The sequence below is a fragment of the Hyaena hyaena genome, unplaced genomic scaffold (assembly GCF_003009895.1).
Source record: "Hyaena hyaena isolate Hyena2069 unplaced genomic scaffold, ASM300989v1 scaffold_906, whole genome shotgun sequence".
NCBI classification, from domain to species: Eukaryota; Metazoa; Chordata; class Mammalia; order Carnivora; family Hyaenidae; genus Hyaena; species Hyaena hyaena.
The window spans coordinates 82,973-105,677 of record NW_024081532.1 but is presented as its reverse complement, the minus strand read 5'-3'; positions in this window follow the sequence as shown (position 1 = coordinate 105,677).

The following is a 22,705-nucleotide window of genomic DNA, read 5'->3' as shown; positions in this document are numbered from 1 at the left end:
TCAAAAAATGGAGGAAGGGGAGAAAATTAGAATTCTACTTGTTCCCCCCCACCTCCACCACAATGCTGCTTCTCTTTTCTCTTTATCTTTTCTGTCTCAGGAGTTTCACTAGGGCCACTGGGAGAGTCTGGGGTGGGGATGAAAAGTTGAGGCCTAGAGCTGGAGGGGAAGCTGAAGAGGGGGGAGGTTTATGCTAAAGACTTAGAAGGAGACAATTCTAACATACTCAGTGGGCTATACAGCAAATTATTCTTCCCAGCCCCTCTCAGTGACTCGCTCACTGTAGGAAAGTAACACTGGGGAAAGAACTATCTTAGCAATAAATAGATTCCAGAGAAGGACAAATAATACCCTAATACCAGTGCCTGGGGTTGAGGGTTGAAACCAACTACAAGAGACAAGTCTGGGTCCAGTCTCCCTTCCATGCTGAAATACCCAAGTCCCCTGTCCTCACACTCCTTGGCCTGGGTCTTGTCCACTATGGGGATACTTAACTATGGAGGTCTGGGGCCCTGACAGTTCCCATTGCTTCTGGCCAGTCTCTCTCTCTAAGTTTATGTAATTTAAGTAATCTCTACATCCAATTTGGGGCTCAAACTCATGACTCATATGACTTCAGAGTGATATGCTCTACTGACTGAGCCAGCCAGATACCTCTCTGGCCAGTCTCTTGATGGAGAGAACTCATTGCTTCATACTGGTATTCTGTTTAGACATTGAATGGCTTCCTTCCAAGTATTCCCCCCTGCCCTTTTTTTTTTTTTTTCCAGACTGAGTTCTAATCCTGCTTCTGGGACAAGGTAGCTCTGTGCAATGTAGGGTAGTTCAGTTATCTGTGCCTCTGTATCTTAATTTCTTATGGTCATTGATACAGTAAAGTTGGTTGAAAACGATACGTGCCAGGCATGCTGAGTTTTCTGGAACAAAGAAATTGAATAAGGCATAGACTGTACCCTCAAGAAGTAAAACAACCAGATACTAATAATACAATAATTCTATAGCACTATGTAAATTAATTATATGTATCTATTGAACTTCATTACCAAGGAGGATAGACCTATAATCACCCCCAAGGATTCATTCACCCACTGAACTTTTGTTGAGCAATCAGTATCTGCCATTTGCTTCTAAGTGGTAAGTGATATAGAAGTGGTCCTTTGTGGGGCTCACAATTTACTGGAGAATGGAAACAAATAGTTACCAAAAAAGTGTAATAAGTGTTGTGAGAAGAGTCATACAAGATCCCATGAGTTAGTGGTGGCTCCATGAGGGGGAGGGGCCTGGGATCTGATCAGGAAGGAGTGGTATACAGGGCTGGAAGCTGTGTTTGTATAGCAAGTTATATAAGGCTGCAAAAAAATCAGTAGTGTATGGTAAATAGTTGCTATGGATACTAAACAGGCAGCTAAGCTAATCTTGGTGAGTCAGAGGAAGCCTTGAGAAACAGAGGTCCAAGTTGAGACCTGAAGACTGAGCAGGAGTTAGCCAGGCATTGAGAAGGCAAGAGTATTCCAGACGGAACAGCAAAGCTCAAAGAACAAGCACTTGACAAGTTGGGAAGACCAATGTATTGAGCATGGCTTAGGGGCTTAGGGTGCAAGGGGAGAGGGTGAAGCTGGAGAGAGAGGCTTGGGCCATCTCTCCTAGGCCTTGTCAGCCATGCTAAAGATGTAGAGTTTATCCAGAGGAATAGTGAAGAACTTTAGGCCTAACAACGAGGAGAGATTTGTGCCTTAGATCACTTTGGTTTCAGTGTGGAGACTGGTTTGAAAAGGTAGAGAGATCCAAGGCTTTTGCAGTGATCCAACAGAAGAGAATGGAAACAAGAATTAAGGTAGTGGCTGATGGGAAGAAGAGGAATAGGTTTATGGGGTACTTAGGAATGTCTGGGGAATTGTTTTGCTGTATGGGGACAAGAGAGGGACAGGTCAAGATTATGTACCATTTCTGACTTGGAACCAGGGTAGGTGATGGTGCCATTTCCTGAGACAGGGTTTATTCGACTGGAGCTTGGAGGAAGCGGGGAGTCATGGCTGCAGACAGATTTGGGCAGCATCAACACACAGGGAGGAAAGTAATGGAGATAACGCACAGAAAGTTCAGCATGAGAAAAGAAGAGAGCTAAAGAAGAAAGTGGAGAACATACATAAAAGGGTGGGCAGGGGAAGAGAAGCCAGCAGACAGGATGAAACCTAGAAAGTGTGGTGCATTGAAAGCCCAGGTAAGAAAGAAGGAAGGGTGAAGTGTGGGATGCTCCTGAGGAGTGTTGACACCAAGAATCAGGAGTGACCACTTATTTGGCAACAAAGAGCCTTGGTGATATTGGTGGGAGTGGTTCCATTGGACAGAGGGGATCAGAAGCCCCAGGATGTCAGACGATGGAGGAGTAATTTGGAGGAAGAAAATGGAGACAGTGGAGGAAGGGACATAATCTTCAATAAATTTGGCTGTATTTGCAAGGAAAGAAAAATGGAAGGAGCAGAATTGAGAAACTTTTTTTTTTAATCCTTTGAGTTAACATGCTGTTGAGAAGAATCAAGTGAGGAGGAAAAGTTGGAAATGCAGGATGGAACAAGCCCTGGAAAGCAGGTGATGCACTGAAAGTCCCAGTGCAGGGAGTACCCTCCCTCAGGAGCTGAATGGTTTCTGTCTTAATAGAAGGAAACTGTGCTGACATTCAGCTGGTCTGCACTGGTACAGCTCAACCAGTTGTTAAAAACACTTCTATACCCGTTAGTAAGTAGTATAAGAATAACTGCAGTGAGCTGTAAACGTAATTTAAAAAACAAATTCTGATACGAACTCATCAATTCAAGTTAATTAAGAGATTGTAACAGCCGTTGGTAGGATTTTCTGCGGCACCTGAAATGCTCTGAAGCGTCATCTGCTGATGTAGCATCATCAATGCAGGCTGAGAGTTGCTTTGCACATTTATGAAACACTCTTTAAAATTGCCTGTTTAAATTATTTTTGAATAATGGAGTTGCTACTGCTTCTAAATAGTTTGGTTTCACTTTGATTTTATTGCTAGTATATTGTCATTCTTGTGCCAGTAAGTTGCAGTGTTTTAATATTTACAAATTGAAGAATTTTTAAACTAATGCCAAACTTGCATAAAGAGACAACAAAGTTTGGATGTTTCTTAATATGTCTTTTGAAATATCAAAGTGAGAATCTCTTGATTGGTGATGAGAACAAAGAAGAAATAATATTAATGAGGGGCGCCTGGGTGGCTTAGTCGGCTAAGCGTCCGACTTTCACTTAGGTCATGATCTTGTGGGTTCGAGCCCCTCGTCGGGCTCTGTGCTGACTGCCAGCTCAGAGCCTGGAGCCTGTTTCAGTCTGTGACTCCCTCTCTCTCTGACCCTCCCATGCTCACGCTGTCTCTCTCTCTCCTAGAAATAAATTTAAAAAAATATTTAAAAAAAAAATATTAATGAGATGCATCCTGGAATGTCTTCCATTACTGTGTAAAAATCAGAATATTCATGTGGAAATTCTTTCCAACTTTTTATTTTAAGAATTGTCTAACACACGGAAAAACTGAGAATAAAAGATGATAAACACCCACTCAATACAAGGATTAAACAAATCTTAATATTTTGCTATATTTGCTTTAATAATCTCTGTTATCTGTGTACTTATCTTTCTTTTCCTGAACTATTTGTTTTTTGTTTTTTGTTTTTTTTATTTCTAGGAGAGAGAGAGAGAGAGAGACAGCATGAGCAGGGGAGGGTCAGAGAGAGAGGGAGTCACAGACTGAAACAGGCTCCAGGCTCTGACCTGGCAGTCAGCACAGAGCCCGACGCAGGGCTCGAACCCACGAACCGCGAGATCATGACCTAAGCGAAAGTCAGACGCTTAACCGACTAAGCCACCCAGGCGCCCCTCATTTCCTGAACTATTTGAAAACAAGTTACAGACACCATGACTGTTCACCCCTAAATCTTCAGTACATATCTTATACCACTTCAATGGAATTATCATCTCTAATGAGTTAATAATTCATAATATCATCTAAAATTAATCCATGTTCAAACTTTCCCAATTTAAATGTCTTTTATAGCATTAATTTTAAAAAGACCCAAGATGCAGTCAAGTACCATCTGTTGCTTTGTTGTTGTTATGTCCTCTACCTTTTTTCTTTTTAATCCAGAACAATCAGTATTTTTTCTTCATAGAATTAACTTTTTGAAGACACTAGGTTAGTTTTTTTTTTAAGTAGGCTCCATATCCAGTGTGGGGCTCGAGCTCACAACCCCCAAATCAAGAGTCAGATGCTCTACCAAGTGATCCACCCAGGTACCCTATGGCCAGTTTCATAGAATGTCCTACATTCTGGATTCTATTATTGTTTCTGTCTGGGCATTTAACTTATTCCCCTCTCCCTCTGTATTTTTTTTTTTTCAATTAAAAAAATTAGATGCTGATTATCCAATTTGGGGACTAATTCTTTAAAAGTGCCATGTACTTCACATTACCTCACATCAGAAGTGATGAGGTCATCTCACAACCAAGTTTGTTTAGTGTAATCACTTGGTTAAGGTGGACACTGTCCGATTTGTCCTGTGAAGTTGTCCCCTTTGCAAATAACAAGTCATTTGCAAGGTTCTTTTTTTTTTTAATTTTTTTAATGTTTTATTTATTGCTGAGAGAGAGAGAGAGACAGTGTGAGCAGGGGAGGGTCAGAGAGAGGGAGATACACAATCTGAAATAGGCTCCAGGATCTGAGCTGTCAGCACAGAGCCCGATGCAGGGCTCGAACCCACGAACCATGAGATCATGACCTGAGCCAAAGTTGGACACTTAACTGACTGAGCCACCCAGGTGCCCCATTTGCAAGGTTCTTTGACACCATGACTGTTCTAAAACACTTTCACCTAATAATTGGCACCCATACTGATCCTTCCCTGAATGAATTTATTTCATGAGTGGTTGCAAAGCAGTGTGTTTATAGTTCTCCCCTTCCTACGTTTAAAAGGGAGTAGTTATCTAGAGATGAGCTTTCCCTCATCAACTAGGACTCTAGAGTTCCTTCTAAAAAGGCAGGGCAAATGCTTTATTATCTCTCTTTAATTACCAATTTTCAGAGTAAGGTGGTGGCATGATATTAATCTACAAAGGTGGAAAATTAGTCTTTTTTTCTTGAACGGTAAATTCAGAGTTTTTATCCATTTAGTATTTTACAACCAAACCAGTCATTCTTTTTGTGCTTAAACTGTACCAAAATATGTCCAGTGGGCATCCTTTTAAACTGACTCCTGTGTCCTTTTGAGATGCCCCCAAAGTTGTCTGTGAGCACTTTCTTGCTTTTGGCACAAGATGTCCCAGGGCCAATTTTACTTTCTCAAACTCTGGACATGGAGTCAGCCATTTCTCCAAGGAGCACTGGTTCTTTTAATGAGGAATGGTTTTTAGTATATGTGCTGCCAAAGCAAGCACAAGGAACGGTTTTTAGAAAGCACTGTTTAGGTGCTGGGAGAGTTCATTGCTTCAGAGATATCACTGATATCTCTGAGAGAGATATCACTTAAAAGCTTTCAGACTTTTAAGGTAGTGTTTAGAAAAATCATGAATTTATATTGATATTTCCAATTTAAATTTTACATTATAGTTTTCTCCCTTCTTTGATTTTATACTTTAAATATTTTATCAGGGTAATTGTAATCTTGTGTTTTTTTTCTTTTAGCCTCCATGCCCAATATGCAGTTTGTATTCATGACCTTGATATTAAGAGTCCTGTGTTCTACCAACTGAGCCAGCCAGGCGCCCCTAAGAAAATCTTGGCTCTTAATAACCTGGACATATTTACCTATTTGCTTTATCTTAAAATATACACAGAGTAGCTTCAAAATTGCAACAATTCATACTACTACTAACAATAAAATCGCTAAATCAAATTTAATATTTACTTGCTGTTTTTTTTTACTCCTTAGAGTATTTACTATAAAGGATGTACAGAGTACTGTATTCAGAAGTCACCTGAGATAATTATTTTCTCTAATAGTTACCTTAAAATTTGCTAAATAAGTAGGCTTATTAGTTTCAGTTTTTCAGGTTTAGACTTATTTTTTCTTTCAAAATTAATTTTATTTTTAATATGTAAAATGCTTAAAATGTTGAAAAGTAAAAACACAATTTAAAAAAGATGTACTCAGACATGTATATTTATCCTATCCTCTCTATCATTTCTTTCTTCCTCCTTTAAGTAACCATTTTTACTGGTTTCTGTTTTGTTTCACAATTTCTTCATTTCACAAAATAAACACATATGTATAATATTCTTATTTAGTCTCCCTTCTTATACAAAGTAGCATTATATAGACATATCTTTGCACTTTGCTTTTGTTATTTAACAATATATCCTGAGGATTGATCCATATTAGTATGTATAGGTCATTTTCATTCTTTTTTACAGCTGCATAGCATTGTTGTCTGGATGTACCATGGTTTATTCAATCTCCTACAGATGGACATTGTGTCTTTTCTAGTGTTTTGCTATGACAAATAACACCAAAATGAATACTTTTGTCCATGTTCACATTTATGGAAATATATATTGTAAGTAGATTTTTAGAAATGGGATTTCTGAGTCTAAGGGTAATTATAGATGTAATTTTGTTAGATGGTGCTAAGTTCTACTCCACAAGGATTCTATTAAACATTTTTCCTTCCCATCAGCAATGTTATAGTGGCCTGTTTCTCCAAAGTCATTAATAGGTTGTTTTGTCAAACTTTGGCAGTTTTGTCACTCAGATCATTGGGAAATTGTATCTTGGTGTAGTTTTAATTTTTTTAAATTATAAACACAATTGAGCATCTTTTCATATGCATTAAAGCCATTTACCTTTCCTTTCCTTTTTTTCAAATGTTTATTTAGAGAGGGAGGGAGAGAGAGAGAGAGAGAGAGAGAGAGTCCCAAGCAGGCTCCACACTCAATGTAGAGCCCAATGTGGGGCTCAGTCTCACGACTGATCATGACCTGAGCCAAAATCAAGAGTCGATGCTCAGCCAACTGAGCCACTTAGGCACCCCTGCCTTTCTTGTCTATGAGTGCTCCACTGATGTCTTTTGCTCAGTTTTCTTGTTTTGGTGTGTGTGTTTGTGTTGTGTATTTTTAAGAACTGTAGCAGGGAGATAAGCTATAAGTTATTTGGTATGTTATCTATCTTTATAATTTATCTTTCAATTTTGTTTATTGCAAAACACATTTATTTTTAATTTTATATAGTCAGATTTGTTAATTTTTTTATTACTTCTGTATTTTGAATCATAATTAGAAAGGCCTTCCCAACCCACAGGTTATGAAGGAATTAACCAATGTATTCTTTCAGGACTTGTATGGTGTCATTATTTATATTTAAATTTCTGACCTTTTGGGGTTTATCTTAGTATGTGATATGAAGTGTGGCTCTAATTTTATCTTTTCCCAGAGGCCATCCGGTTGCTCAATACTATTAATTAAAAAGCCTATCTTGGGGCGCCTGGGTGGCTTAGTCGGTTAAGCGTCCGACTTTCACTTAGGTCATGATCTCGCGGTTCGTGGGTTCGAGCCCCGCGTCGGGCTCTGTGCTGACAGCTAGCTCAGAGCCTGGAGCCTATTTCAGAGTCTGTGTCTCCCTCTCTCTCTGACCCTCCCCTGCTCACGCTGTCTCTCTCTCTCCTAGAAATAAATAAAAAATATTTAAAATATATATATATATGTTTTATTTATTTCTGAAAGAGAGAGAGAGACAGCGTGAGCAGGGGAGGGTCAGAGAGAAGGAGATACAGAATCGGAAGCAGGCTTCAGGCTCTGAGCTAGCCGTCAGCACAGAGCCCAATGTGGGCCTCGAATCCACGAATCATGACCTGTGATCATGACCTGAGCCAAAGTCGGACACTTAACCAACTGAGCCACCCAGGGCACCGTTTGTTAATTTTTCTATATGAGCTTTAAAATAAAATTAAATATCCACAAGAAAACAACGGGAATATATCAAATTTATAAGCTAACTTGGGCAAATTGATGTATTTATGATGTTGTCTTTGTATTCCAAAGGAATATCTTTTTTTTTTTTTAATGTTTTTATTTATTTCTAGGAGAGAGAGAGAGACAGCGTGAGCAGGGGAGGGTCAGAGAGAGAGGGTGTAACAGACTGAAACAGGCTCCAGGCTCTGAGCTTGCAGTCAGCACAGAGCCCGACGCGGGGCTCGAACCCACAAACCGCGAGATCATGACCTAAGCGAAAGTCGGACGCTTAACCGACTAAGCCACCCAGGCGCCCCCAAAGGAATATCTTTTGATATTGTGCAAGAAATAGTACTAAATATGACAAATAATTTGTGTTTTTAAATGAAAAGCAATTTGGGTATCTCAAAAGAATAGTGGGGTGGGGCACCTGGGTGGCTCAGTCTGTCAAGTGTCTGTCTCTTGACTTTGGCTTAGGTTATGATCCCAGGGGCGTGGGGTTGAGCCCCATATTAGGTTCTGTGCGGAGTGTGGAGTCTGCTTAAGATTCTCCTCTCTCCTTTTCTGCCCTTCTCCTCTGTATGCATGTATTCTCTCTGAAAGAAAGAAATAAAGAAGGATAGTTGGTATCACTAATGATATAAAAGTTGGGTACAGGGTGTACTCAAGAGTTGTTTGATAAAAGTAAAAATGCTAAACAATGTCAAACTGAAGCTACCTTGCTCACCCAGAGAACCCAGCCAGTCTTCTCAATTTGGACCCACCTTCACTGTCAACCTGGTTTGACTGAGTTTCAAGGCTTCTCCAGTGGTCCAAATATGAAGCCAGAATTGAATATCCTGAGGCCCAAGGAAGGTTGCTCAGCAGCAGCCTCACTCTGCCAGGGAGAGAAGGAGCAGGGATCCTGTTCAGAGAGCCCAGGGCCAGACACTCTGCAGAAACCCTCTGGGATAAACCTCCATGGTCTTCCCCTTCTGTTAACCCCTGAAAACAAGTAGGCAGCCTTAAAATATTTCAGGTTTTGGCTCCTTTTGCAGAGGGCTGAGGTTTGGCCTGTCATCTTGCTAAACCACAGGTCTCTCTTGTTTATCAGCTGGGTAAGCTTGTGTGGAGTTAGAAGACCATGTTTATCAGCTAGGTAAGCTTGTATGGAGTTAGAAGACCACACCTGTTCCTAACACCGGCCCTTTCAACTGTACAGCTTGATCTTGCCTTTGTCCAAACTACTCAGCAAAGGGCATGGTGGGCACTCTCCAGAGGAGGCCAGACTGAATTGTTAGAAGAGAATGAACTGAAAATTCTGCCATATCAGAGGGAGCAGTACCCATGATGAACCTGAACCTGTTACTGTGGATCTGGGAGACTGGAGTACGGAGGGGAAAAACTGGGATCCCAAGATTTAGGAGGAGGCTCATAGTCAAAATGTGACAGAGTTCAGCCCTCAGCACTTGGGGATCTCAAGGAGGGAAAATCTGAGCTGAGGTGGAAACTTTCTTTTTTCTTTTTCTTTTTTGCATATTTAGACCCCTCAACCAACTGAGCCACCCAGGAGGCCCTGGAGAGATATAGTTTTAAAGGAGAGGTACTAGATAAGAACCTAGGTGACCAGTTTCAGTTCAGACACCATCCTCTCTGCAACCAGTTAATTGACAAACTGGACTGTTTGGGAATGGCAAAAAATCCAACTTGACTTATAATTCTCTCCAAAGGCATCCTTTGCCTCAGGCTTTTCTGAGCACTACATGGTCTGGTCCTGTCTTGCCTGGTATTAATCTGGGGAAGCTGAACATCTTCTTGAATTCGACAGGTCTTTTTTTTTTTTTTAAGTTTATTTATTTATTTTGAGAGAGAGAGGAGAGAGAGGGACTGAGGGAGAGAGAGAGACTCCCAAGCAAGCACTGCACTGTCAGCACAGAGCCCAATGCAGGACTCGAACTCACAAACCAAGAGATCATGACCCAAGTCAAAAACCAAGAGTCATCTTCTTAAGCAACTGAGCTACCCAGGCACCCTGAATTTGGCAGGTCTTGATGGCTTACCTGGTGATGTTATCCAAACCCTTATTCCCAAGGGATCTGAGGTCCTGGTAATCATAGTTTTCTCAGCTGGGGTTGGTGCACATGTGCTTTCATAGTCATAATTGGGCATGGAGTACCAAAAGACACCCACATGGATCATCTGAGTTTTTTCTATCCAGACTCCTACCTACCTTCATAATGGAACAGCAGCCCCACTTCCTCCTCCCATTAGAATCAGTTACTCCTACCAGTACTGAGTTTCCTCTTTTCTCCTATTGGTGTTTGGATCCAAGGAGACCAGAGTGTCTAGACAGCAGCCACAATTTTAGTTCAGTATGGCCCTTGCTGTATCACTTGGCAAGAGGGTGCCATAACTTCTAATCCAGCAGAGTCAGGAATAAAAGAAGCAAGAAGCACAAATTCCCCCAATGGGTTATTGACTGTGATAGAAAATGAATCCACCCCTCCCATCTATTCATTCCTGGATCAATGTCCTGTGTACTGTTCTAACTGGGGACACAGCACCAGATAAAGTTCTCTGACTCAATAAATACACTACATTATGAACATTGACACCTAATTTTGAAAAGTATTACTTCTGAGCTGATGCTGCAGCAGCACTATTAGCAGATTATCCGAGTGCTCTGCTAGCAGCTTCAGATTGGTATGATATTGTCGGTGGGTACCACAGTAATGGGCCTACTCTTTACTTCTTGTTTGTTGTGAAGTAACAACAAATTCTCTCCTGGACATAGCTATGTCACATGGGACCAGACACTCTGTAAGTCCCTTGATAGTGGTATTTGGCCAAGGTTCTAAGAGCAGAAAATGCAAATTATTACCTAGAATCAGTGTCTATTTGTAAGTAAGAAATGAACAACTGGTTCTTGAAGATGGCAGAAATCCAATGTAATCATCTTGTTATCAAGTAGCCGGTTGGTATTTTTGAAGAATATTGCCATATTGTAGGCTAGGCATTAGTCAGTCTCCAATGCTGGCAGTTAGACCATTAAGGTAGCACAACTGAAAATGGAGTTAAGAAAACAATTCAAGCCATAAAAGTATCAAGTACTTAGGAATAGATTTAAGTAAATAAGTGCAAGACTTGTCTGCTGAAAACTGAAATATTGCTGGGAGAAATGAATGGTCTAAACACATGAAGAGACATCTAATGTTCTTGACTGGAAGACTCAGTATTGTCAAGATGACAATTCTCTCTAAATTGATCTATAAATAAAATCCCAACAACTGTTTTTATAAAAATTGACTCACAGATGCTAAAATTTATACAGGAATACAAATGACCTAGCATAGCAAAACAATGTTGAAAAAGGAGAATGAAGTAGGAGGACTCATACCACCCAGGTTCAAAATTTACTATTGTGATTTTATGATTCATAGATCTCACATATATTTGGTCTTTCTCCATGGTTCCTGGTTTGAAGCCTCCCAAAACCCTTGGAATTTCCTAAGTGTTAAGAAGTTTTTTGTTATGTGAATGACATGACTTTTGGAAAGCACCTAAGAAAGGGGGCTGTTTGCCAATAAAGCCAACCAGGTGATTAGAGGATTGGAACTTTTAGTTCTACCCTTGACCTCCAGGGAGGGAAAAGGGGCTAGAGGTTGAATCATTTGGCAACAGCCAATGATTTAATCAATCATGCTTATGTAATAAAGCCTCCATAAAACCCCAAAAGGACATGTTTGGAGAGGTTTGAGTTGGTAAACATAGGGAAGTATTGAGAGTGGCACACATGGAGAGGGCTTGGAACCTGTGCCCTTTCCTATGCATCTCTTCCATCTGGCTATTCCTAAGATATATCTTTTTATAAGAAACTAGTAATCTAAAATGTATTTTTTAATGTTTATTTTTGAGAGAGAGTGACAGAGTGCGAGTAGGGGAGGGGTAGAGAGAGAGGAAGTCACAGAATCCGAAGCAGGCTTCAGGCTCTGAGCTGTCAGCACTGAGCCCTACGCAGGGCTTGAACTCACAGACCGCGAGATCAAGACCTGAGCTGAAGTTGGATGCTTAACCGACTGAGCCACTCGGGCGCCCTGAAACTAGTAATCTAGTAAACAAAATGTTTCTCTGAGTTCTGTGAGCTGCTGTATGCAAATTAATTGAACCAGAGGAATAGGTCCTTGGAACCTCAACCAGTTGATCAGAAACACAGGTAACAACCTGGGCTTTCGACTGGCATTTGAATTTAGTGAGTTGGAGGGGGGCAGTCTTGTAGGATAGAATCCTTAACCTGTGGAATCTGATGCTAATTCTGGATAGATAGTCATAATTGAGTCACATTGTAGGACACCTAGCTAGTGTCTGAAGCATTGTTTGTGTCTGTGTAGGGAGCCCCACAATTGGAAATTGGTACCAGAATTCTATTAACTATACAGCCACAGTAATCAAGATAGTGTTATATTCAGACTTCAAGCTGTATTACAAAGCTGTAATCATCAAGACAGGATGGTGCTGGCACAAGAACAGACACTCAGATCAATAAAACAGAATAGAGAACCCAAAAATGGACCCACTAACATATGGCTAACTCTAATCCTTGGCAAAGCAGGAAAGAATGTTCAATGGAATAAAGACAGTCCCTTCAGCAAGTGGTGCTGGGAAAACTGGACAATAACATGCAGAAAAATGAACCTGGACCACTTTTTTACACTAGACACAAAAATAAACTAAAAACGGATGAAAGACCTAAATGTAAGACAAGATGCCATCAAAATCCTCAAGGAGAAAGCAGGCAAAAACCTCTTTGACCTTGGCCACAGCAACTTCTTACTCAACATGTCTCTGGAGGCAAGGGAAACAAAAGCAAAAATGAACTATTGAGACCTCATCAACATAAAAACTTCTGCACGGCAAAGGAAAAAATCCGCAAAACTAAAAGGCAGTCAATGGAATTGGAGAAGATATTTGCAAATGACATATTAGATAAAAGGTTAGTATCCAAAATCTATAAAGAACTTACCAAACTCAACACTCAAAACCCAAATAATCCATTTAAGAAATGGGCTAAAGACACGAATAGACACTTCTCCAAAGAAGACTTCCAGATGGCCAACAGACATAAAACGATGCTCAACATCACTCATCATCAGGGAAATACAAATCAAAACTACAATGAGATACCACCTCACACCTGTCAGAATGGCTAACATTAACAACTCAGACAACAACAGATGTTGACAAGGATGCGGAGAAAGAATATCTCTTCTGTACTGCTGGTGGGAATGCAAACTGGTGCAGCCACTCTGGAGAACAGTATGGAGGTTCCTCAAAAAATTAAAAATAAAACTACCCTATGACCCAGGAATTGCACTACTATGTATTTATCCAAGGGATACAGGTATGCTGTTTCAAAGGGACACATACACCCCAATGTTTATAGCAGCACTATCAACAATAGCCAAAGTATGGAAAGAGCCCAAATGTCCATCAATGGATGAATGGATAAAGAAGATATGGTATACACACACACATGCACGCACACAAACACGCACGCAGACACACACACACACACACACAATGGAGTATTACTCTGTAATCAAAAAGAATGAAATCTTGCCATTTGTGACTACATGGATGGAACTAGAGGGTATTATGCTAAGTGAAGTTAGTCAGAGAAAGACAAATATCACATGACTTTAGTCATATGAGGACTTTAAGATACAAAATAGATGAACATAAGGGAAGGGGAGCAGAAATAATTTTAAAAAAACAGGAAGGGGGACAAAAACAAGAGAATCTTAAATATGGAGAACAAACAGGGTTATTGGAGGGTTTGTGGGAGGGGGGATGGGATAAATGGGTAAGGGGCATTAAGGAATCTACTCCTGAAATCATTGTTGCACTATATGCTAACTTTGACATAAATTTAAAAAAATAAATTAAAAAATGTTTTAAAAAGATACTGTTATATTGGCACAAAGACAGGCACATAAAGCAATGGAACAGAGCTGAGGATCTAGAAATACTTTCTTATATTTATGGTTAGTTCATTTTCAAGGTGATGAAGGAGAGTCTTCAACAAATAGTGCTTGGACATTTAGATATCTGCATGCATTGTATAAATTTTGACCCCTACCTCACATCAAATCATATTATCAAATGGATAACAGACCTAAATGTAAGGTCCAAAGCTATAAAGCTATTAGAAGAGAAAGTAGGAGAAATCTTTATGACTTTAGGTTGAGCAAAGAGTTCTTAGATAGACACCAAAGGCCAGTCCATTAAAAAAAAAAAAAAAGATAATTGGAATACACCATGTAAAATATTTCAGTTCCAAGGATACAATTAAGCAAATAAAAAAAAAAACAAGCCACAAACTGGAATAAATTATTTATAGGTGGTACATCTGATAAAAACTAGTATCCAGAATATATTAAAAAAACTCCTATGACTCAATAATAAGAAGACAAGCCAATGAAAAACTGGATACCCAAAGAATACAAAAACATTAATTCAAAGGGATATGCATCCCTATGCATAAACATTATACAGCAGTATTATTTACAATAGCCAAGATACAGAGGCAGCCCAAATGTCCATACATTGATGAATGAGTAATGAAGATGTGATATATATATATATTAGTGGAGATATATGAAAAGATTAGCATTTCAATATTTTTTTCATCAGGTGGAAAACTACAACCAAATGAGATTCCACACTGAGATACAATTATAGCATGGCTATTATGAGAAAAAACATTATATAAAAAAGAAGAGCATTGCCAAGGAGAAACTAGAACCTTCATGTATCGCTAGTGGGAATGTAAAATGGTAGAGTCACTTTGGAAGACAATTTGACACTCTCTTAAAAATCATTAAACATAATTTAAAGTAGAGCTTAGCCCTCCCACTCCTGTGAGTCTACCCGAGATGAAGAAAAACACAAGTTCACACAAAGACATATAAATTACTGTTCATGGCTTCAATATTTATAATAGACTCCAAACTGGAGAGAATATAAATGTCTACGAACTGATGGTGGGAGAAACAAATTTTGGTAATCTATACTATGGAATACTAGTCAGCAATTACAAGGAACAAATCACTGATACATGTTATCACATGGATGAACACCAAAGGCATTATGCTAAATTAATGAAATCAGAAACAAAAGACCATGTAATGTACAATTTCATTTATATGATACATCTAAAAAGGACAAAAACCAGCTGATCAGTGGATGGCTAGAGCTAGGCCTGGGAGTGGGGATTAGCTATAAATAGGAAAAAAGGAAAAACTTGGGGTAATGGGAATGTCCTATAACTTAATTTTGTCATAACTCCATAAGCTTACTAAAATCACTGAACTGTTGAATTGTATTTGTAATAGAGTGGGTGAGGAGTGGTGAAGGTAAAGATTTAGGTTGTCAAAATGTTTCTTCTGAAAAAGCAGTTGCATTACCACAATTCTCTTATACTTCCCGTCACTAAAAACAATAGGTTTTTTTGAGGATGGTGGTGGTGGTTAAAGTAATTCTGGGCACAGAAATAAGTAGATAGAATCCTTGAGGATATACAATTTCCTCAGGGTACTAATGGCACCTCACAACCTCTTTGTCTCCAACACGACCTCTCCTGCTCCCTGCTGCATTTTCCAGGATCCTATAACTAGTTTGACATGGGACTTTCCAGGACTATGGCCAATTTTTTCAGATCCTGTCTTCTCTATTTAGAAGGGGATGGGCAGCATATTATGGACCTAATCATTCTTGGCCATCACATAGAGGATTTAGAGATTGTACACCCTTATACTTGTCAAGACCACTGAGAAGACCCAGTCTGAGTCCCTCACTTCTTGGAGATGTAAACTAGGGTCTGAAACTGATGACTGCTTTAACCAAAGCCTGGCAGAGAATTAGAGGCAGTGTAAGAACCAGAACCCAGAACTGCTGAATATGAGGCCAGGGTGCCGTCTGCTTCAGAGCAATTGAGTTTGTAGCAGTCAATAGAGAAATGAGGCTCAGAATCTTTGCCACAATGAGCAAGTGATTCTGAGGCCAATGGTTCTGGTAAAATCTGTAGATCTTCAGATCCAGAGCTTAGTTCCATTACTGCATTACTGGGGAATGAGAATGAAAGTAGAGTAGGAATGTGGTTAAGGAGTGTGTGTATGTGTGTGTGTGTGTGATCACAAGAATCTAGCCCTGTGTTGTGGTAGTAAGATCCATCCACTCTCATCTGTTCAAACTTTGCAGATGCAGGGTTTCAATGAGGAAACTGAGGATAGGAAGATTTAGTTATTCAGTTGAGTCACAGAGCTAGTACTAGGTCTGACTGTGTTTTGTATGACACCTCCTCTTTTTCTTTTTTCTTGAAAGGGTCTGATCTTTTTCTTTTCTTTTTTAATATGATCAGATTTTAAATATATGCAGAAAAGTACTTAAACCACATGTAAGAGTTAACTAGTGACTATGATCATGTAAGCAACACGCAGGCCAAGAAGCAGATGAGGACAGAACCCCACATCTGTGGGCCTCTCACATTATTATACTCTTTTCAGCGCCACTAGTAATTACTCTTCTGACTTGTGATGATAATCTCTTCCTCATCTGTGTTTGCAATTGCTATGATAAAAGAATTGCTTCTCAATTCTGGTCTCATCTTCCCTCCTGAGGCCATGTCTCTGAGACCCTCAGTGGAGGGCCAGTGGAGGCCACAGACCTTGGTGGCTTCTGGTCCCTGTGGGAGTTCTTGGAGCTGTTTCTGTCTAGCTGTGTCAATGAGCTCTTCTTGTTTGCTCACACCTTTGCTCTCCTATAAACATTCATGCACAGTTTTGTGTGTGTGTGTGTGAACTTAAGATTACATTTCTCTGACTCTTGAATGCTGAGAACAAATTGAGGACTCATGGGTGTGGGGGGGAGGGAGGAGATGGCCATGGAGGGGGGCACTTGTGGGGATGAGCACTGGGTGTTATATGGAAACCAACTTGACAATAAACTATTTGTAAATTAAAAAAATAAAATAAAATAGGAAGATCAGAAGTAAAAAAAAAAAAAGATTACATTTCTCTGGGATAAATGCCCAATTGTGAATTGCATGTTAATTAAAAAAAAAAAAACTATCATACTTGGTTTTTTTTTTTTACTTTCTAGATTATTTTATTTATTTATTTATTTATTTATTTTTTTACAAATAGTTTATCATACTTGGTTTTGAAGGTAGATATACCATTTTACATTCCTACCAGCAATGAATAAGTTCAGTTTCTCTGCATCCTCACCAGCATTTGGTGTTATCACTATTCCTTATTTTATCTATTCTGATTTTTTTAAAATGTTTTATTTATTTCTAGGAGAGAGAGAGAGACAGCGTGAGCAGGGGAGGGTCAGAGAGAGAGGGAGTCACAGACTGAAACAGGCTCCAGGCTCTGAGCTGGCAGTCAGCTCAGAGCCCGACGCGGGGCTTGAACCCACGAACCGCGAGATCATGACCTAGGCGAAGGTTGGACGTTTAACAGACTAAGCCACCCAGGCGCCCCTTATCTATTCTGATTTTTAAAAAAATTTTTTTAATGTTTTATTTATTTCTGAGAGAGAGACAGCATGAGCAGGGGAGGGTCAGAGAGAGAGAGGGAGATACAGAATCTGAAACAGGCTCCAGGCTCTGAGCTAGCTGTCAGCACATGTCCACTGCAGGGCTTGAACCCACGAGCCATGAGATCATGACCTGAGCCCAAGTTGGACGCTTAACTGACTAAGCCACCCAGGCGCCCCTGATTTTGGTTTTAATATGCATTTTCCTAGTGGCCAAAGCTGTTAATCATCCTTTCATGTTTATTTGCCATCTGCATGTTCTCTTTAAGGAAATGTCTGTTCATGTCTTCTATTGTCTTGGTTGTTTTTTGTTTTTGTTTTTGTTTTTAACTATTGAAATTTTAGATTTCTTTAATGTATTCAAGATATAAGTCCTTGGTTGGATATGTGGTTTGCAGTGGTAAACTTTTGAGGTCATGCATATGGGATTTTCTTCCTTTTTTTCAGGGGCAGATTCTGGAGTCAAGGTTAGTTGTGGCTTGGAAAGTTGTGGCTTGGAGTGGTGGAGTGCTCAGGCTCAGGGGACCTATTCCTCCCTTTCCCACACTTCCCCCCACCCTGAAGGGTGCAGGAGAAAGTGCCGTTCCTGTCCCTATTTCTGAAAACAGACTGCAGAATATAATGTCCTGGACTAGGGCCTCTGACTCTTGGGGGCTCATGGGAGATGGCCTCCATCACTGAGAAGCCTGAATTCTAGTCTAGCTAAGGGATTCTGTGTTCTGGCCAGCCTCTCCGTCTGTACCTCACTTTCCTTACCGGCGCAGGGTGATGGACAGCCTCCCTGTCAAAGCTGAGGAGAGGAAATCTCTTGGGAAAGTGTCCTGTAACCAGAAAGCTGCTGTCAGTATTAATGTCTGAGAGGGCAGCCTCTGGGATCTCTCCAAAACTCCAACTGGAAGGCCTCATGCCACCCTTGTTTCACTCCCTGAATTCTCTGAGGGGAAGGGTAGTTGAGAGGTTACAGCCTGAGGGGCAGGATGAAGGAGGGAGAGTTGGCAGAGTTGGAAGAAAGAAGAGAAATGAACAAGGGGGGAAGGAGCCGTGACTTGCAAGCACTGGGCCAAGACCCCCTGGAAGAGCCCACATGTGGTGGGTCTCATCCCCACTCTCTAGGTCCCCACACAGCTCATCCCCATGTCCTAGGTATCCCACACAGCTGGTTCCCAGCCTGGAGCCCCTAACCCCACCTCTCTTTGTTCCGCTTGTGATTCGCTATACCCCATCCCCATCCCTCCTTCTCATCTTACTTGGACTGGGCAGCCACTTCTTCAGCTGCGTTCTTGGCTCCTAAAGCCATGAGTCACTAAATCACTTGTAGCCTTCTCACAAGGAGGTCTGAGGTTTCCAAGTCACCATTCCTTGACTTCTGCCTGAAGGGCTGTTCACTGGCAGAATCCGCGGCCTCAATAAGCTCCCCCAAAGGGCTCTGCTGTTCGGGTGTAACACCTGGAAGGCCTTTACTGCTCTGGGACAGGCTTCGGGGGACTTGCAGGACAGTCCACATGCCTGTCCCCCTGCCGAACTTCACTAGTCTCAGATGTGTCACCTCCTGTGGGCACTTCAGCCCCCCATGGAGACGGTTGTCTTGGAGTCTGGTGGTTGGCTTTGGGAAGAGGATGGTCTGTAGGGACTCAGTTATCTGGAGAGTAGAGGGGACACTAGGTCTGAGGGACAAATCGTCCTCCAGTGACTCGTTTCCTGGCACTGGTTTATTGGTACGCTGACCTTGGTAGGGGCTGACAGGGGAATGTGTCTTTTTCTTGATATGCTTCTCTCCAAGAACAGCATCAGCCTTCAGCTTCCTGGGGCTCAGGGGCTGCCTTTCCTTTGGGGAAGCTAAAAAGCCTCTTGGGCTCTATTCTCCGCTGAAGCGGTTTAGACCCATGTCTAGCAGAGCTGCTGTCACTCTGAGGTCAGAAATGGGCAGCGTTGGGGGCAGAGGCGGAGAAAGAAAGAAAAACAAATACTCCCCAGACAAACAAAACCCTCAATTCCCCAAATCCCTGTTCCTCCAATTCCATTTATATAACCCATCTCTTAGCAATTGATAAAACAACTAAACAAAATATCAATAAAGACAGAGAACCTGAAAAACACCCAATAACAAATTATCAACCACCTTGATCTAATTGTCATTCATGGACCATTACCTCCCAGCAACTGAAGAATAAAACTTTTCAAGTGCATGTGGTAGATAGGCAATGTATTGTGCTAGAAAAGAAGTCTCAATAAATTAAAAAGGATAAACATCATACAGAATGTGTTCTCTGAATACAATGTAATTAAATTAGAAATTAATACCAACTGAATATATAGTAAGCCCCCAATATCTGGAAATTAACACACCTCTATATAGTTCATAGGTTAAAGACAAAATTACAAGGGAAATATAAAAATGTTTAGAATTACAAATTTCAACAATATAATATACTAACATTTGTAAAATGCAGTTAAAAGAGTCATTTGAGGGAAACTTAAAGGTTTGGATGTTTAGATTAGAAAAGAACAAAGACCTTGGAGCTCCTTGGTGGCTCAGTAGGTTTAGTATCTGACTTCGGTTCAGGTCATGGTCTCACGTTCATAGGATGAAGCCCCAAGTAGGGCTTTGTACTAAAAATGCAGAGCCTGCTTCAGATTCTTTGTGTCCCCCTCTCCCGACCCTCCCCTGCATGTTCTCTCTCTCTCTCTCAAAAATAAACATTAAAAAATATAAGAAAACCCTAAAACCAGTGACATGAATTTCACCCTAAGAAACTAAAAAAAGAAGAGTAAAATTAATCCAAAGGATAAAAGGAAGGAAATAACAAAGAAGAAATCAACTAAATAAAAAACAGACAGCAATAGCGACAATGAACAAAGGCACAACTTTGTTCTTTGTTGACTTGACAAACCTTTACATAGACTAATCAAGAAGAAAAGTGGAGACTGATGTGAGGGGAGGGGTCAAGATGGCGGAGAAGTAGGGAGCTCTGTACATTTTGCTCACCCCTATTTCTCAAACGGAGAAGGCCTGAAGCCATCTTAACCCTTATAGAATCGCAGGAGTTTGGAAGGAAAAGGAAAAGGAGACAGAGTCTGCTGAGAAAACAACCTTATAGGTGCGTGAGTGCTAACTGGGGAAGATAAAAACGGGCTGGGACCTGGAGGGAGGGGGAGCCCCCTTTGCAGGGAGCTGTGGTGAGTGAAGGGGAAAAGAAAGAGCAGCTGTAACTGCCCAAAGAACTATCCCTGCCCTGGAGAATGAAAAACCTAGGCTCAGGATGGAGAGTGACCCAGTTCCCAGCTGTGGAGCCGACTTTGAACTGGACGCCCTGGCCCCAGACGGTACGAGGAGAAACTGCCCCTCTGCTTTCCAACTCCATCCAGAGGGGAAGCAGCGCAGCCCGAAACTGCTCCGCTGCTCCTCCAGCTGAAGCTGCTTTGAAGGACTTGGCCTGTGGGTTTATATTTCAGGCGGTATCAATAAAGCGCAGGGACTAAGATCTGGAAATGAGGTGTGGCTTGGGACATAGAACACGGCACACCTTGACTGCACCTGGGGAACAAGGAGATCGGATCCAAAAGAGTGATTTGCAACGCTTGGTTCCAGAAGGGACTGGGGCGCTGCCATTTTTCTCCCCACAACCACCAACGCAGGACCTCAGAGAGCAGCCCTAGGGACGCAGTGGAGGTTAAGACCCACCTACACCAATCCACCTACACAAAACCACGCCCATCCCTGCTAGAGAGCTGCTTTTTTTTTTTTTTTTTTTTTTACCAGAGTAGGGGACAAGACCAACATGGATACACTACCATGATTAATTCTAGATTAGTCTTTTCTATTCAGATATATTTTCCATTGTCTCCCTCCCCTCTGCTGGACTGGTCATTCTGGTTACTGGTTTGCTTGAACAGTCACATTTAATCCATTCTCTAGATGTATATTCTACACCTTCACTGCTACCTTTCTCTCTCTCTCTCTCTCTCTCTGGAATCATAAGACCATATAGTTTCTCTGAGTAATATTATCTTCGTTTCTTTCTCCTCGCCTCTTACCATATTCTCCTCTTTCTCTCTCTCAGTTAAGTCACTTAATGTCTCTGCCTGGTCATTGTCTAATTTTGCTTCCTCCCTGCCCTGTCATTTATCTCTTTGTATATGTTCTTCCATCAGCACTACATTAACCCTGCTCTTTATTTGTAGCTGGGAATTCTGGTTTTATGCTTTTAGACTGTCTTTTGTCTTTCGGGTTTTTTTCTTTTTTTTTTTTCTTCTTTTTCTTTTTATTATTTGCTTTTCCTCCTTCCTCACTTTCTTTTTTTATTTTTCCTTTTTGGTTCGTGTGTTTGTTGGATTTGTCTGTGCATTTGAGTGCCTTTGTTCCCTGTGTGTGTTGTCCATCTTTTCCAGGGCTACCTCAAGAAGCAAGCCAAAGTACACATGGTGGAGGGTCCCAAATACCACTACGAATAGGGAAATAAAATAACCAAAGTCTTTTTTCTTTAATAGGTTATTGTCAAGTTGGTTTCCATATAAGACCCAGTGCTCGTCCCCACAAGTGCCCTGTTCCATGTCCATCACCACCATTCTCCTTCCCTCCACCCCATCTGCCCTCAGTTTGTACACGGCATTCAAGAGTCTCTCATGGTTTGCCTCCCTCCCTCTCCCCCACTATTTTCCGCCTTCTTCTCCCCCATGGTCCTCCGTTAAGTTCCTCCTAATCCTCCTATATGTGCAAACATATGGCATCTGTCCTTCTCTGCCTGACTTATTTCGCTCAGCATAACACCCTCGAGTTCCATCCACCTTGCTACACATGGCCAGATTTCATTCTTTCTCATTGCCATGTAGTATTCCATTGTATAGATAAACCACATCTTCTTGATTCATTCGTCCGTTGATGGACACTTAGGCTCTTTCCATGTTTTGGCTATTGTTGAGAGTGCTGCAATGAACATTGGGGTACATGTGCCCCTATGCATCAGCACTCCTGTATCCCTTGGCTAAATTCCTAGCAGTGCTAGTGCTGGATCATAGGGGAGTTCTATTGTTAACTTTTTGAGGAACCTCCACACTGTTTTCCAGAGGAGCTGCACCAGTTTCCATTCCCACCAACAGTGTAGGAGGGTGTCCATTTCTCCACATCCTCGCCAGCATCTAGAGTCCTCTGATTTGCTCATTTTAGCCACTCTGACTGGT